This window comes from Haliotis rubra, unplaced genomic scaffold, assembly GCF_003918875.1.
Source record: "Haliotis rubra isolate DU_JTF1 unplaced genomic scaffold, ASM391887v1 Scf20, whole genome shotgun sequence".
NCBI lineage: Eukaryota > Metazoa > Mollusca > Gastropoda > Lepetellida > Haliotidae > Haliotis > Haliotis rubra.
Window position 1 is genome coordinate 1,068,741 of NW_025766003.1, and position 15,960 is coordinate 1,084,700.

General features: G+C 39.1%; 1 protein-coding gene across 4 annotated transcripts in view; it reads right to left on the reverse strand.

Annotated features, from left to right (window-relative positions):
* The window catches only part of LOC124275564, a 77,797-nt gene that overhangs the window by 20,219 nt on the left and 41,618 nt on the right, over positions 1-15,960 (reverse strand). Inside the window, exon 1 of one of the 4 annotated variants that reach the window (XM_046711145.1) lies at positions 12,037-12,339. The exons of 2 other annotated variants lie outside the window; for them this stretch is intronic. The gene's annotated coding sequence lies outside the window, so the exon portion shown is untranslated. Of the gene's footprint in view, positions 1-5,390; positions 5,752-12,036; positions 12,340-15,960 lie in introns of those variants that run through there. One more of the 4 variants, XM_046711144.1, reaches the window with a different exon arrangement.

Below are 15,960 nucleotides of genomic sequence, written 5' to 3' on the forward strand. Positions count from 1 at the left end.
CGTCTGTTGACAAACATGGTCAGAAAGCAGCGCTTTAACCACGACGTTTCTAAAATTTTGGCAATCCGATCTGAACTAATACCAAGCTTCACGTTAAACACAAGGAGGTGATACCTATTGTACAACGAATCCAAACAATAGTGAATGGAAACAAATGATATTACATCTAACGTAACTGTTGATCAAGTCAAAACAACGTGTCTGATAACCATGAAGTCGACAAAGTGATTCTGGTTCCTTCACTAGGGAAAACGTAATGATTCCTCATCTTTATCTGAAACCAAATGTATCGCTGACCCCAAGACAGCAGGCAAGCTGTAACTCTAGCTCCCAACATCGTCCTCGCGGTGTTGGTGACAGAATATAATCCTATAATATTTCATGATAGCTATTAATAAATAAACACATATGGCTAAAGGAAAGTTATGCGTATTCCCGAGCAGTAATCAATATAATTTTAACTCGTACAAAACCAGTTCCTATTTCTGACATTTACAAAGTTAAACAAAACAAGATATTTTCAGTGAGTGATAAATAGAATAAAAACATTAAGCGCTCGTCTTACGCTCCCCGGGTCATCATTATAGCCAGACAATGTATACCAGACCATGTTAATAGGTTGACAAAATATGTCTAGAAATGAGAAACCCCTCTGCTTGGTGTCTTTGTCTGATGAAACACCGCTAGGAGACATCCCATTTGCCAACAGAAAAAAAACAAAAGTCTAATTAATCACTCGAAACGAATGGAAAAAAGCATGTACACGACTCATAATGGTTTAATGTTACATGAGCTTTGCCGTGAGTTTCAGTATTTCTAGGAGATAATTACTAGGGAACAGAAGCTAAGGTGCTCTATTTCGTTTCTGGAAAATCTAGTGTACATATAAATTCATATTCCTTTGATCAAATAGAACCCAATGGGCGGTGGCTAAAGAAGGCTTACTTCAGATTTTAATGAGCGAAATCTCCCCGTTTGATCAATAAGGATATTTATGAGAAAGAAAATTTATAATGGTTGTCTGTAATAATCAGCGAGAAGGATTTGGATCAGTTTTCTTTGAGTAAAACACCATTTATTTAACGTGATATGTTGACAGAAGATTAGAAAGTTTATTAATTATCATCTCATTGAAAAGTTTGGGGTAATATATCAAGACAAAGGCTTGGCTTTATAACAAAGAATTCGCAATACGCAATATAACATGAAAGAATATTATCTCTAACGGTATTTAAGAAGTTGGATAGTAACAGTATAGGCAAGATACTTTATGGATGACAACGTCTATATTATATAATGATGTGCCGTTTTTAACATTCTCCTGTACATTGCCTTCCGAACAAATACTTAGAACAATACAATAGAAGCTACAAAACCCTTTCACGTCCATAAAGAATCTCAGCTAAAAACATTCTTGACCAATGTTAATTTTGAAGGATCTCATACCCAATCTCGAGCATTACAGGGGAAATAATCGGCAAGTATGAAGTCACAGCACTATGAGTCAAAAGCGTCTGATCACTGACTGCCCTTCCCTGACATATTACACAGTCTTTCAGGGCAGTTGAGTAACATGCAATACCTTACATCACATTCCAGCTCGTTGATGGCAAATACCCTCAATTACCCAGCCTACATGCTCCATTTAGAGCGTGTTCGTGGTACTGTTACAGAGCAAATACTTGTAGCTTTCACATCAATCATTCCAGCTTCGGTTGTCAATCAAATGACACAGAATTGTATTTGTTCAGCGAACTCTTCAAGTCGGATTTGTTATACATTACCTTGTTGGGGGCATTACAAACCTCCTGGCCACGACCGGGCAACAAGAGAGCCTGGGAGCTATTTACGAGAAATGGACCTCTCCGTGTTATTGTTGTCCTGGCGCAAATCTTATGACAAATATTGGTGTAGAGATATCATATTGGACATCATTCTCCTGACACTAGACACGACGTGGGCTGTTCAAGTATGGACAGCTAATAGACTATTCTGCGAGGTGGTGGATTCTTCATGCTGATTCCTAATCGTTTACATGAACGTTTAATACCAGGCCAAGTGTTATGTACATCCTCGCTGTTGACATGTACGTTATCTGGATTAATGACATTAAAGAACCAGGTCCTGACTACAAACGATTTAAAAAACTGGCAATAATTTACATTCCCGATTTAGAGACATGCTGCTGGGATTCTGAATTATGTTATTTAACAACCATAACAGAAGAACATTTTTCATCCCAAAATGCAGGAAAATTATATTTTTCCAGTATTTTATCAGACCAAAGGCGCCATCTAAAAATACGAAACGGTCGATCCAATCGTCCCGATAAACACTACAAGCGCACGATTACAGAATGATATTTTATTGTCATCTTAGGAAACGTCAAATAAAACTGAATGAAAATTTAGGATCGATTTATGTCAGTGATCCTGTTATTTTGGAATATCTTCAGACCAAAATGGATTAAGGCAATGATTATTACAGACAATATTTCAAAATATCTTGCAAACAAACAATAGACACTAAAACCAAAAATAATCACGTCACTGTATGTATTATTTTATTATAGTATAAAGCGCACATATCCAGGCAACTAGTGCATGCTCAAGGCGCTGGTATTTTTTCCCTCGATCATTGGATGTCAATCTCAACGGCACATCATATTATCAATCTCAACTCCCTGGGGAGTATACAACTCGTGCAGCCACAAGACGCACCGAGTTATTGTGGCTTTCTCATCCTAACGAGGTACACATTAATCGTTGAAGCATGATAGATTTACATTGAAGATCTGATCAACAATCATATCAAGTTGGTTGTTTTGGTACCCCACATCTGAGCAGGTGAACATTACGATGATACAAATATACCCCGTTCATACTTGACCACGACGTTCACGATTAACATTCGACATTTGATTCAAGTAACGCAGTCAGATCTTTCACAATACACGATGTTTTATATTTGCAAACCGTGTAGATGGTATGTATAGGCGAACCCAGTGGACGCAAAACATCGATAGTCTTCCAGTATCAAATAATGAACCTATTCCAGAGTCACGCGCGTTTGTGCAACTCCGATTGTAGAGGAAAACCCAACAGAAAAAAACACACATTTCGGTTGAAAAAAAGTCACCCGAAAAAACAACAACGCACTCAAAACACTCTCTGGTTAGTGAGTTCGGTATAGTAATGTAACAATACAAAACAACAAGTATGGGCCTTGCACGGTAATAAACACTTTTTAACTTCCAGTTTCACAAACTTATGCAATACATAGCATATGTCACTGTGATATCAATCACTTCGTCACTTGGTCAACATGAGAGACAATAAGCCCGCAGGACACCTGTAATACCAAATGCTGATAACTTTGACCAGCAAAAGAATAGTCTTTAATCCATTAGTTTTCATAACTAATCTATTTGACATATGTTATATTTGGGATTACACTTTCTTAGTAAAGTACAAATTCTAGTGCTTTTAGTCGAGTTGAGTCGCGGTAGCTGGGCGGATTAGGCGGCTGACTTTGTGTGCTGGCGATTATGTGCCTGACTCTGAGGGTGTGAGTTCGAATCCCGGATGGGGCTCAACTCAAAAAGTACTAGAATTTGTACTGTGCTAAGAAAGTGTAATCCCAAATATAACATATGTTACATTTGACCACTTTCTAAATGGCATTGTGTAATCATAATCTATTTGAGTTCACAAGAATTGTTTCAATGTAATAATATTTACCCGGCTGACGTTTTTCTATGACTATTTCCGATCACCTTCATCATCAACAAACGTTCATACATTTCTAGTTTTGTCGATATGTGCATCTGAGCGTGGATACATGTTTAAAACATGCAGTGTATTGAGTTTATGTAAATAACAGATTTGATTCCTAAGCTTGCCATTGTAAGCGGTAAATTGATGTTTGTCTTACCTGTGTATCACGTAAACAATGAAATTACGTGCTAACAAACCGACAATAGACACAATTACATACAGCACTCACGTTTATTCGTACCTGTTGTTGTATATAAACGTGTTTGTCACAGCGAACTGATAGCAATATAGACATCGAATACAACCCGTACCAAACAAAGACAAGTTATCCAAGTGGGAAAACGTCGTCCCGCCCCAATTACTACTATCCATATGTCCCCTCGGTGACACGGGATTTAATTACACTAGTATGAATTATTCACGCCTAGTTTACACTTACGTGTAACTAGCTATGTTTGCGTTTTGTGACCTTATTGATTCTTAAGTCTGACAGGGGTCACGAGATACGTAGTACCCACTCAACTTCAAACCAACACGCTACGCACAGCCGCATCAAACGAGTCCTTACCATCAAATATTAATACCAGCTTTCAGATCTTAAGGATAAAACGCAATATGTTGCTTGTTACTCGTAGAGGCCCGGGGTTGCAATAAAGTCAACCTCATTTATTGCTTATGATTAAACAAATCCACTGTTTATTTGGCATATTAAATACTTTGATAATATTAGCATTAATCGGGTTTGGGTATTGCAAATATTTCGTCTTCTCTCGTGCGTATCTGAGAGATTCATGGAAAGCAATATGTGATCTATGAAAACGTATTGACAGGTGATTATTAAATTATCAATTACGCTCCTTCTCAATCACATAGTTATAATAACAGATATCAAGGGATATATATTAACATTTAAAAGTAACGACAAGTGCGATATTCATTGTGAGACGTGTTCACTTAATCAATATACACACTACTTTCATAAATGAAATTTCACTTTCATATTCATTTTACATACATGTACTGTCCTGTTTATTTGTTAGATTTCTGTAGTTATGGTAGTTAATGGCGTTATTCTTGTTGTTGTTGACAGTTTAGTGATCTCATCCTTAAGAACGACTCACGTCGATCGCACTGTTCGAAAGGTTAGAAGCATAAGATCCAACTGATAAGGAAAATCGTTAAAATGGTACTGAACTTACACTAACTAATGTATAAACATGGAACAGACATTAGCCGAAGAGTATCTCGCCCCAGGGAAGGAGCCGCGGAAATAGACATGGAAGAAAACCACCGGAGCATTTACTTCAAGGGGTAGTTGTACATCTCTTTTTGTCGCAATAATACTTCAATCTTTAAAGTTATTTTCTGTTAAGCTATGCAGTTCATAACAGTAAATGATAAAAGGAATTTAGTGCCTATTGGTAATATGTATTTAGAAAGGACTTACTAATATTCGATCTAAATAGACAATGTTTTTGGGGATATATGCACGGAACGATGTTTTACAATAAATAATATGAAACGTCATAACTTTTTGGTTTCAGTGATTTAAAGTTGAAATTTAAAAAGAAACAGGGATCGAAATACATGTATATTCAGCAAAGAAGTTCTTACCTGGTTTCTCTGAGGCAATAGCTATTCCGTGTTGGTGTATCACAAAACACATCTATTTGTCGGGGCCTACTACACCTGAGTGAATCCCACGAGACAATATAGACGACAAGTCACATTTATAACACCAACACCTCCCTCAGATTAATTCCGATTCACGCACGCCGAGGCAATGCTATGACATCGCGATGACATTCGCATAACTCAGGAATCCATCACCGCACCTTTCTGTACACCTGTTAACCCACGACTAAAAGTCCTGTAAAGTCTGTCCCGATATGCTACACGAAGAACACGTCACTAAGCCAGCCTTGCAGACAGTATAAATCAATCATGCTCGTCAGATGTCATCTGCCAGGGTGAATTGCGCACCGTTGCGTTATCGTCTGCTCACGGGAGCAGACGAGATAGGTACCAACGAAGTTCGTTCGGTTATCTCAACCGGTTTAGAGTTATCAATTATTAAAACGCTCCGCCCTTGCCTTTCATCGTGAGACTTGGTGTGATTCTGACGATAACTTTGAAAACAGTACTCTTGAACCTAAAATAATCCTTGAGAGACACAGTGACTCGGCTTTGCAGGAAAACTGTCTACTCAGTTACTTTAACCGTGACGGGGGTTGATCTAATCGAAGACACGTTCTTATCGTCCTGGATTAAGTCAAGACAATTGAGGTTACGTAAGCAATGATTGACCAGTCGTCTACCTTTTGTTGAATAATTTATGACTGCTTCAAGTTTGATAAGGTAATTGAGTGTGTATAGACTTTAGATAAAACTGACACGCAACTTCTGTAACCGTGGATAAGCATTAAATGTGGCGGCTGATTCAGAGACAAAACGCGCCATTCTAATATTCGCGTTCAGTGCAAGATTGATAAAACAGCTGACATTTTCAGCAAAGAATCAGATCAGCGTAAAATCAAAACGAGAATATTTAACTAACTGATAACAAGCAACTGAAGCAAAAAAACTCAACAACATATTTTGTACAAGTTTATTTTTTATGAAACCAGATTGAACTTATTATCTGCCATAAACACTACATCCAGAAAACCAAGTATACCTTCAAAGATCAATGCAAAAGGTTAAATAAAATTCAGATGACATTCTTAAAGCGAAACACTATAAAAAAATGAAACAGCTGATACAAGGATATTTTAAACATGATTAGAAAATTGTTTCGTGATAAGGGAAGCAGAGGCTGATAAGCTTTTACAGCCAAGATATAGATCAAGAAGCTGAAAACGAACGTGGCAGGCAGCTGAAGCAGGAACACCAACAGCTAAAAAGCCCTTTGTCTACAACTCAGTATATTACATTTTCTCACAAAGTTATTATCACAATTCCAAACCATGAAAGGTCGGATATCACGCCAGCGAGAGTACAATGGCTCCGACTCAATTAAAAAATACGCCGGACTCAATATCCCCTTGGCTGAAATATACACCATCAATCTTGACATTGGCTGAAAAGCACGTCGCTTTACTATGACAACCCGTGATTTCCGTCTAGTTTTTGAATGATGTAATTTACCATAGACTATTCCGTGCCGCTAGCGTCTATTGTCTGACGCACAAAGATGGGTGTAGTTTGATAAATATTACATGCGGAAGTATTAAATTCTCTCTTAACACTTCGAGAGTAATTGCTTTCTAAGTACGTTCTGAACCAGGTGTTCAGAAAACACTAAACGAGCGGTGTTTAATTAAGCGCGACAAATGTTCTGGTTAAATCGACTGAATATATATTTCTCCATAGAATACTCTAAAGAAAATCGCGGAATAATTTACCTTAAGAAAACAAGTGCATATTTTCCATCAACACTTAAGTACATTTAATCATCTGAAAATTCATCATCGGGATATGATTCCACCGCTGTCTATTAGACCAGTTCCACGAGAGATCTTTCAAACGGAAAATGATTTTCCAAGGAGATTACTCAAAAGAGAATTTGAGAAATATTTACGTTTAGCACTCAATATCTTCATGAAAAGGGAAGAGGTGTTGCTATTTACATGAGAATACATCTTTGGCTGAAAATGACCCAAAGTGCCATACCGTTGTATAAGTTAATGTGCTCCCCGCCAGGAGGGGTAATTTGACTAATTTATGGTATAAGTGTCTTACGAGCGGCTATTATCCCATTATTGCAGTTCTCAGACATTGTCATTAGAAAATTACAGCAATTTCAACGTCTCGCATGGATACGGCTGAATACGGCAGTCGCCATCATCAGGTACGCTGTCGACACATCGATTCAACATGCCATGGACATTGTTATTTCTGTGTGAATAGCTGTCACTCAGTGCGAGACCTTGTCAATTTCCAAATACAGGATAATATTCCAACGAAACATGACAGTCGGTTCGTGTAAATCGCCCTGTCGGCGTATTTGGTCTGGTCCGTCACGAACAAATATCGACTATCACCGTTCTCGGGATTTCCGTCACACTGTATCAAAGGCGACAAGAAATTCCCTATCGGAATGGTGATGTTTCCTTGATATACTCGTCCCCAGTTGGGAGGTAACACGTTATTGAAAACGACGTTTGGGGAAGAATGACTGATCGAAGACATAATTACTTCAAAGGACATGACGAACGTTGAATTCAGTATATCTACCTCGTACATCACGTCACACGAACCGGTTTGGTGAACCGGTTTCAGATCCACATCTTAGCCACATGAAATTCATGTCGTGATAAACATGTTTCTTTAAGCTGAAAAGACAACTACCCGCCGCCATTTTTGCTCGTCAGTGTTGTTTGAATATCATTCAACCTATCAAAATATATATTTATGTTTAGTTTGAATCTCATAATGCGGTCAAACACGATAAAATAATATCGATTGAAGTCAAACGTCAGAGACGCTGCACTTTTTCAGTGTGACTGAAACATCGATCTCTAAAGAAATTCCGCCTGCCTTTGTGAGAGACGCCGTGGATGGCTCGAACACCTGGTGTCGTCACTGATTTCAGTAACAAAATACAATTTTTACCACGTTTTTTTTAAAAATGATTCTTTTCAGGCTTTGACATTACGTGCCTCCAGGAAGCGACGTTATGACATCACAGATATCAAAGTTTTTATAAACCTCAAAGTCAAGGTTTTCGACAGTTAACTAAATGTTTGACTGTAAGTTTGTGAAAGGTCAATAGGTCACTGATATCTGTTTTGAACAGGCTCATATTAATCGTCCGATCGACTACAGAGCTTCGTTCCTATGTTCCAGAATAGGAATTACTGCTTCAACATCTGTCAGTGGCCCAGGAAAGCAACATCTTAGGAAAAAAACTCCAAACCTTTCCCATTTTTATTCGCTTTTACATAAAAGTTGCAGATTGCCACAACACCTTCTGTCCCAGAGTTCTATGTTCAGAAGCAACGAAAATAGGCGGTGTCTTTAATTATTGAGAAAAACGAAATAACATGTTATTTTCCTGGCATTACAAACACATGTAACATTGATGTGTGTAAGAATTGGCATCCTTCTAGAAAATTATGCACATATTTATACCATGCATATGAACTTAGAGCATCAAAATACCTCCCAATTCAGTAAGATATATATTTTTGTAGGATTTCCCCATGTACTATGACATTATATATATGTGTTGTAAACTCAACCTTTGTTATTGTATACATGTATGTGAAAATTGTATATATGTTGTATACGGCCTGTGGCCTATAGACAATAAAAAGACTTTGACTGGGAAAAAAAAAGAAAAAAAAAGAATTGGCATCAACTGTAAAATAAGAGGGTGCGTGAGTCGGGCTTTCCCGTATCTTTCAAAAATATGTCTGCTCTATCCCTGGACATCAGAAGTTTTGATGAGATGCTGATAATTCAAAGGGTAGCATTGTACTGACAAAGATCATGACCACAGAGTAAAGCCAGATGACATCTGAGTGTGGTTTTACGTCGCTTTCAGCATTTTTCGAGCCAATCCCAGAATATAAACCAGAAATTACATGGGCTTCACATATTATGCCACTTCGAAATCGAACCCAATCCTAGGGTTTGACTTGGGAACGCTTCAACCGCTGCGCTGCCCTACCGCCTGGGCAGTTTGGAACGTGACTGTAGCAGCTTATTGTTGTGTCTAGTTGCTATGGCAACAACACTATGACGTGTAATGACACTGAAATATGATCCCAGTCGCTTTTGGGTTGATCTAGTCGTGATATAGTCGTGTCCTATCAAGCAAGAACTCCCACGTCAGTGACATCAACGTCAGCCCTCCCCACCAGCAACTACGGTCAGGATGTTTGTCCAGATATGGACAGTTACAGTAGACGCATGAGTGTAACAGAACTTCGATAAGGCGCGAATCTGTATTGGGCCAAGTCTGTCGTACAGACCCTGAAACAAATATACCAAATGCAGCCCCTGCAAGTCTAGAGCCAGAGCCACCAGCACTGAAATGAACTGGTTTCCGCGCTGGCATAGCTTTTTCCTCGACGTTATCTGTAGACAGGAGTCCAGTCTAAGAGCAACATTCGCACTGATAGCTTCTTGGATACGTGTGTCTGAGAACACTAAAAACAACACTATATTATCTTTAAGGGTGTAAAAAGAACAGCCTATCTTAATCGTCCAAGACATTGCGTTGATTTATATACTTTTCGTGGCAGAAACAGCGAGGGAATGCATTTTTATGTGTTCAACAATAAAAAGTGGCATTAATGACGTACTAAACTGACAATATCGTCAAATCCTAAACTAGACGATACATGCTCCCTTAAAAGAATGTTTTAAATAGATTTCGAATTACTTTACACTCGCTAAAGTATAAAACACACCCACCAAATAAGTGTTTTTGAAACACAAAGGCATGTGTATGACGCCATAAGAAAATAGCATCTACAAATGAAAAGTCGTCGTTATAAAGAATTAGCTCTCCTCCTGGTGAATTCGAACGGCATGCGAGACCAGTTATTCGTCATACATACTGCTAAAAAAGGTTACTGACTTCCTTATTACTATGGACAATCTGTGAGTTTAGTTTTACGCCACTTTTAGCAATAATCCAGCAATATCAAGCAAAGGAACACCAGAATTGGCCTTCACACACTGTACCCATGTGGTGAATCGAACCCGGGTCTTCAGTCTGACGAGCGAACGCATTAACCACTAGGCTACCCCGCCGCCCCGGCTAATCCGTCATGGCATCATAAGTAGTTAATATAGGGATATGAAAGCATTAGATGGGCCTTAACAATAAATAATATTTACATCTAACATTTACTTCCGCGCAAGGTGGATTAAAATTCGTAACAACCGGCCAGTCTTTATATCCGATTTGAGTTGAGTTAAATTAGCGCATTTAGGTGCTGGGGGGTATTTTAAGCACACATTCAGTTGCATCCCTTAGAACAACCCACCACCGGGGCAAAAGTACCTCACAGCCAAGATTCTTAGGGCACAGCCATATTTGTTCTAGGTAATGGGGCAATCATGTTTGTTTATTAGTTTTCGTCTCCCAGCCGTGGTACACTAAGGCACTACTATTTCAGCACGCTCAGAAACTCCCTGTCAGCTTCTTGTGTAAAACACAGCCCCATGATACATGGCTTGTTCACATCCGGCAATCTTGGGGGAAAAGTGTGAAGACCACCACTTGTGATGAAAGTTGACAGAGGAATTTTACACCACGGCTTCATCAAACGAACATCGGTCAAAGGAAGGGTCTAGATAAGTCTAACAAGGGCCTTGTGTTTGTCTACAAGATGAATAGCCAAGTGACCACGTTACTACATGGTAAACAAACGGTAATCCACCTCTAACGTCGCCGTAGAGTGGTGTTAGAGATTAAAGGAAGGATGTTAGGGCTGAAGCGTTGTGTAAGTGATGGAGACTTAAGAAAGGTTTGTGTGGCACAAAAGTACGGACATGCGTATCTGGAGAATGCTTTCTCTTGTGGATAAGCCAAGAGTGATTGACTAAAGGTCAAACGATCGGTTTTTTCAGAAGTTTAAACTGACCGTTTCAGTAGTATAAAAACCCGATTAAGCATTTGACCACCATGCACCTAACCGAAGCAGCATTATAATGACAATATAATCATAATCATCATAGCAACTATTGTAATTATGGAAATCATGTAGTATCAGCGTGCAATGATGATAATAATAATGCTGATGATGAAAATAACAATGATAATGATAAATATGCTACTGATAATGAGTAAATCAACTAAATCCATTCACAAAGAGCAACGTATGGTGTAGAACACTTGATATCAAGCCGTCTGTTTATCTTCCCAACTTCGCAGATTATAGGGCCCCTTTCTCAAACCGATCTTAGCGCTAAGACTATCGTAAGCCTATGTCAAAGTATAGGAAGTACGATAATCTTAGCGCTATGATATCTTTGTGCAACGGAGTCCAGGAAACAGATATGGAGGTATTTCACATTCGTCTGACTAAAATATATCTAAAATGTCAGACAGAACTTTTAAACAGTACCAATAAGAAAATGCTTCTAAAATCCACCAAAATTCCATTGTTGAAAACCAGCAAGTACCCCTAGTCGTAAACGTGTGTCACCTTTGTGATTTAAGCAGCCCATTAGGAAACTCAAGCAACAAGAAAGCAATAAAACGTATAAGAAAAACCAGAGAGGGGAATCGAAGCAAACTCACCACGTTCTTGCAAGCAATAAAGTCCTATTATGAAAGTTTACACCGTCACGCCATAGACAGGGACAATGACAACAGCAGTCGTTTCCACTCTGTATGTCGCGTAGGGTAGGTCATTATGGCTATCGGAACGGCAATTGTCCGGATTTGTCATATTTACCTTGGCAATTACCAGGATAACTTCATCTAGAGCTCCGAGTTTGTTCGTCGTTAGCACATTTTGGAAGGACTTTATTGCGTCGACAGTATAACGCTGGGGCCTCGTATTGATTCGAACACAAGCTTCTCTCGAGGTACTGGTGGTAGCAGATTGAATGAGAGCTCGCGTCAGCCGGAACAGAGACACAAACGTCAGTGATAGGAATATGACAACACAACACACCTGTATGGGAAATTTGAAGAGAAAACTGTGCACAACCTGTACAGGAATGTTTACAATTTCAATCTAGCTCAGGAAATGCCTTGGACTCATCTAAGCCAATGGACGGTCTCTTATTGTTCTGTTTGCTCAGAATTGAGTGTGTTTGCGCTCAAACATCAATAAATTCCATAATGACTGGATAATATTTCTAAAAATGTTTGTTCTGTCCTCTAAGATGTATGCCTTTCCCACACGCTCGAAAACGAGGAATCTTGGCGAACTGGATGCCGATTGCAAATAGAAAAAAAATACGGGGGAAGGTTTGCCCGCAGCATTTTATCTTACATGCTTCTAACATTAGGCAGGGAGTCGATTATCAAATCGATCGCAGGCTTGATAAGGTATTTCACCACACATTGCGTGCGCTTAATCAATAATTACTGGGCCATCTGTTATTAAATCAAATGTAACCCGAGGCGGAATTCACGTGGAGCCCGCAGCCAGTGTTCATTTCAAGAGTCCATATTCTATTATTCGCCACTTATTTCACTTGTCGATTTCACTAAAGTATATGTACATAGACGAAAGGTCAAAAGAGTCGTTCCCGTATTATGACTAAACCGATTTTTGGCTGAATCCAAATTGACCTAATTAACTCAATAACAGAGTTTGGTATTAGCCATAACAGTGTCATTACTGTTGTCGATTTCAACTCTGGCATTTAGACACAAATGTCAAAACAATGTCGATTGCAGGTAGATTGGCTACGGTTTGATGGCAACAATGGGATTTCTGACTTGAAATCGGTGTTGATGTATTTGAAACTGTCATAAGACAATTAATATTGCCCAATGCTCAGGTTTGGTCGGGGAATATCTTTAATGTATTTATGCAAATATACTGTGCATACAAAAGTCCCTATCTGCGTCGGGTTCAGTTGGAACAGTAACGATTTACAGTAGAGAAAGTCCCATTACAATGCTTGGAAACCGATGTTCCATTTCGTGAACACAAGACAGATCTACGTTTGATTTATATCGCCCACGTCACCGAGACAACCGCCCGCTCAACGGTGAATGTAATGACAACGATTCATTATATATACACCAAAGCCACAACCATTAACATATAAGTCACAAGGTACACCGTGCACCATGTCTAACACAATGTTGAAAAGAAACATTTATTCTCCTCTACTTAATTTTTCATCAGACAAAGTGATTGTGGTATTTGGTTTAATCTCGTATTGTTCAGAATGTCATAATTACTTAGGGGCGGTGGGGTAGCCAAGTGGCTAAAGCGTTGGCTCGTCACGCCGAAGACCCGGGTTCGATTCCCCACATGGGTACAATGTGTGAAGCCCATATCTGGTGTCCCCGTCGTGACTGTGCTGGAATATTGCTAAAAGCGGCGTAAAACCATACTCACTAACTCATCATAACTTATAGTCATGGAGAGTCGTCTTCATGTTGAATGGAGACTGAAATGACGAAGGTTAAACGAACGAGTGTGATGTGGATAAACCCAGGATTATAATCGGTAAGAATCCTAAATTTTACTCAACGGATCCTTGTACAGCTAGGGGACGTAACCGTAAATGAACAGTTATCCGCGCGTCTTTATTGTTTAAGCAACTCATTTGTTAAAACAAAATTTTACAAAAAGGGACATGTTTTTATTATGTAAATTTCCAAATATTCCTCCATCGGTGAAATAGTGAAAAAAATGAACTCAAGTAAAATATGACAGTTATAGCGTATTACAGTAGAAGGAGAAATAACGAATAGTGAACTACTATGAAGAAAAACAAATAAAAATACATATAGCGTTTTGCAGGAAGTAAACAAACTAAATACATATCGCACTGCGGCGTGAAAGGGGCTTATTACAAGGAAAAGCCTTACATTGAGACAACTGCAGTAGATAGCACATCGCGATGGGAAAAGGGTTGCTGAATAACCCATTGCTGTGGTAAGATAGCTTCAGAGAAAAGCATTGCAGTATCAGAATGAGCTAAAGTATATCGTATGTTAAAGAAACATGGATAGAAGAACACGTTGCATTGCAGTTGACAAACCTCAAGAATAATGACTCGCAGTTGACACAATGGTCAAACCGCGGAAGACAGACGAGGCAGTTCAGCTTTGATCACAGACGGAATTGATTTGTCTAGCAGTGGAGTTGGTCAGCGGTCACCCTAATACAGCGATTAATGGACCTGCGACTCGACCAGTCAAATCAAACGAAATCGATCACAGCAATAGACTCGGGCGTTGAGTTACTTAAAGGGGAAACAGTGATTCCGTTCGGAAGGGAAGAGTTGTTACGTGAAATAAACATCAACGTGTTCCACGAGCAGTGCACGAAGGAACATGCTAGTCAGTAACAGATCAAGAGAGTTGTAGAAACAACCTTTAAGACAATGTAGATCAATGGTACAAAATGGTGATCGCCTTTATCGACATACATTTGCTTTATATTGCTGAATGTGCGGTTGGGGAGCCCAGTGGTTAAAGCGTTCCCTCGTTACGCAAAAGGCCGGGTTTGATTCCCCACATGGGTACAATGTGTGAAGCCCATTTCTGGTGTCCCCCGTCGTGATGTTGCTGGAATATTGCTAAAAGCAGCATAAACGATACTCACTCATATTGCTGAACAGTTAGACAATAACGTTTTGTGTGAGTGAGTGAGTTCTGTTGAACGGCATTTCAGATATATCACTGCGTGTCAACTGAAGTGATGAGAGACCGTTTACCATATTGGTGCTAACAAACTCAAAATCACAATCAGGAAAACTGTATGAACACACGCTCCATGACATCCACTATACAAAACCTCGTATTTCACCCCCGTCTTGAATACTCTGGTATTCAGAATTTTTCACTCGGCCTCTTTAACGTCGAGATTGATGGCGGGAGTTCATTGCACGGCTAGGCTGGTGGGCCGAAAAGGTCAAGTTGAGTTTGCGGAACGCTATGAAATATTGGTATTTCACAGATTAAATTTTAACAAATCAAAGCCTACTAGAAATATGCATACTTCAAATTGTCGCTTCTTTGTTTTCGTGCTGATTTATGTAAAAGACGTTTCGATATTTTTGTCCCGAGGTCACGAATTAAGATTTAGATTTGGGTCAGCTGATTACAATTAATTGTACGGACAGTTTCATTACTATTGAGTCACAATTCTACCCCTCCATGGGTCAGATGGAAAAACAATTCACTTGTTTCCTCGTATTTCATCAAAATGGAAGACCTTGGCGAAATTTTTTAAAACAAGAACACTTTCAAATTTAACGAACAACGAGAATTTGGCAGTTGAGATCAACACTGGTGTGGTCATACCGTTCGCAGTAGAGATTAATTAGATTTAGCCTTCATTACTCCCGGTTAAAACCGTTAAAGAGACAAAGCGTTATACATCCGGGGATTTTGCCACGTGCAGTGGTTGACTCATCGTGGACGCTCCGTTATGTTATTTGTAATTTTAAAAAATATATTCAAAATCCATGAAATTATATGTCGAATACAGAAACATCTGTAGACGTCAATTAGTGTGGTATTCCG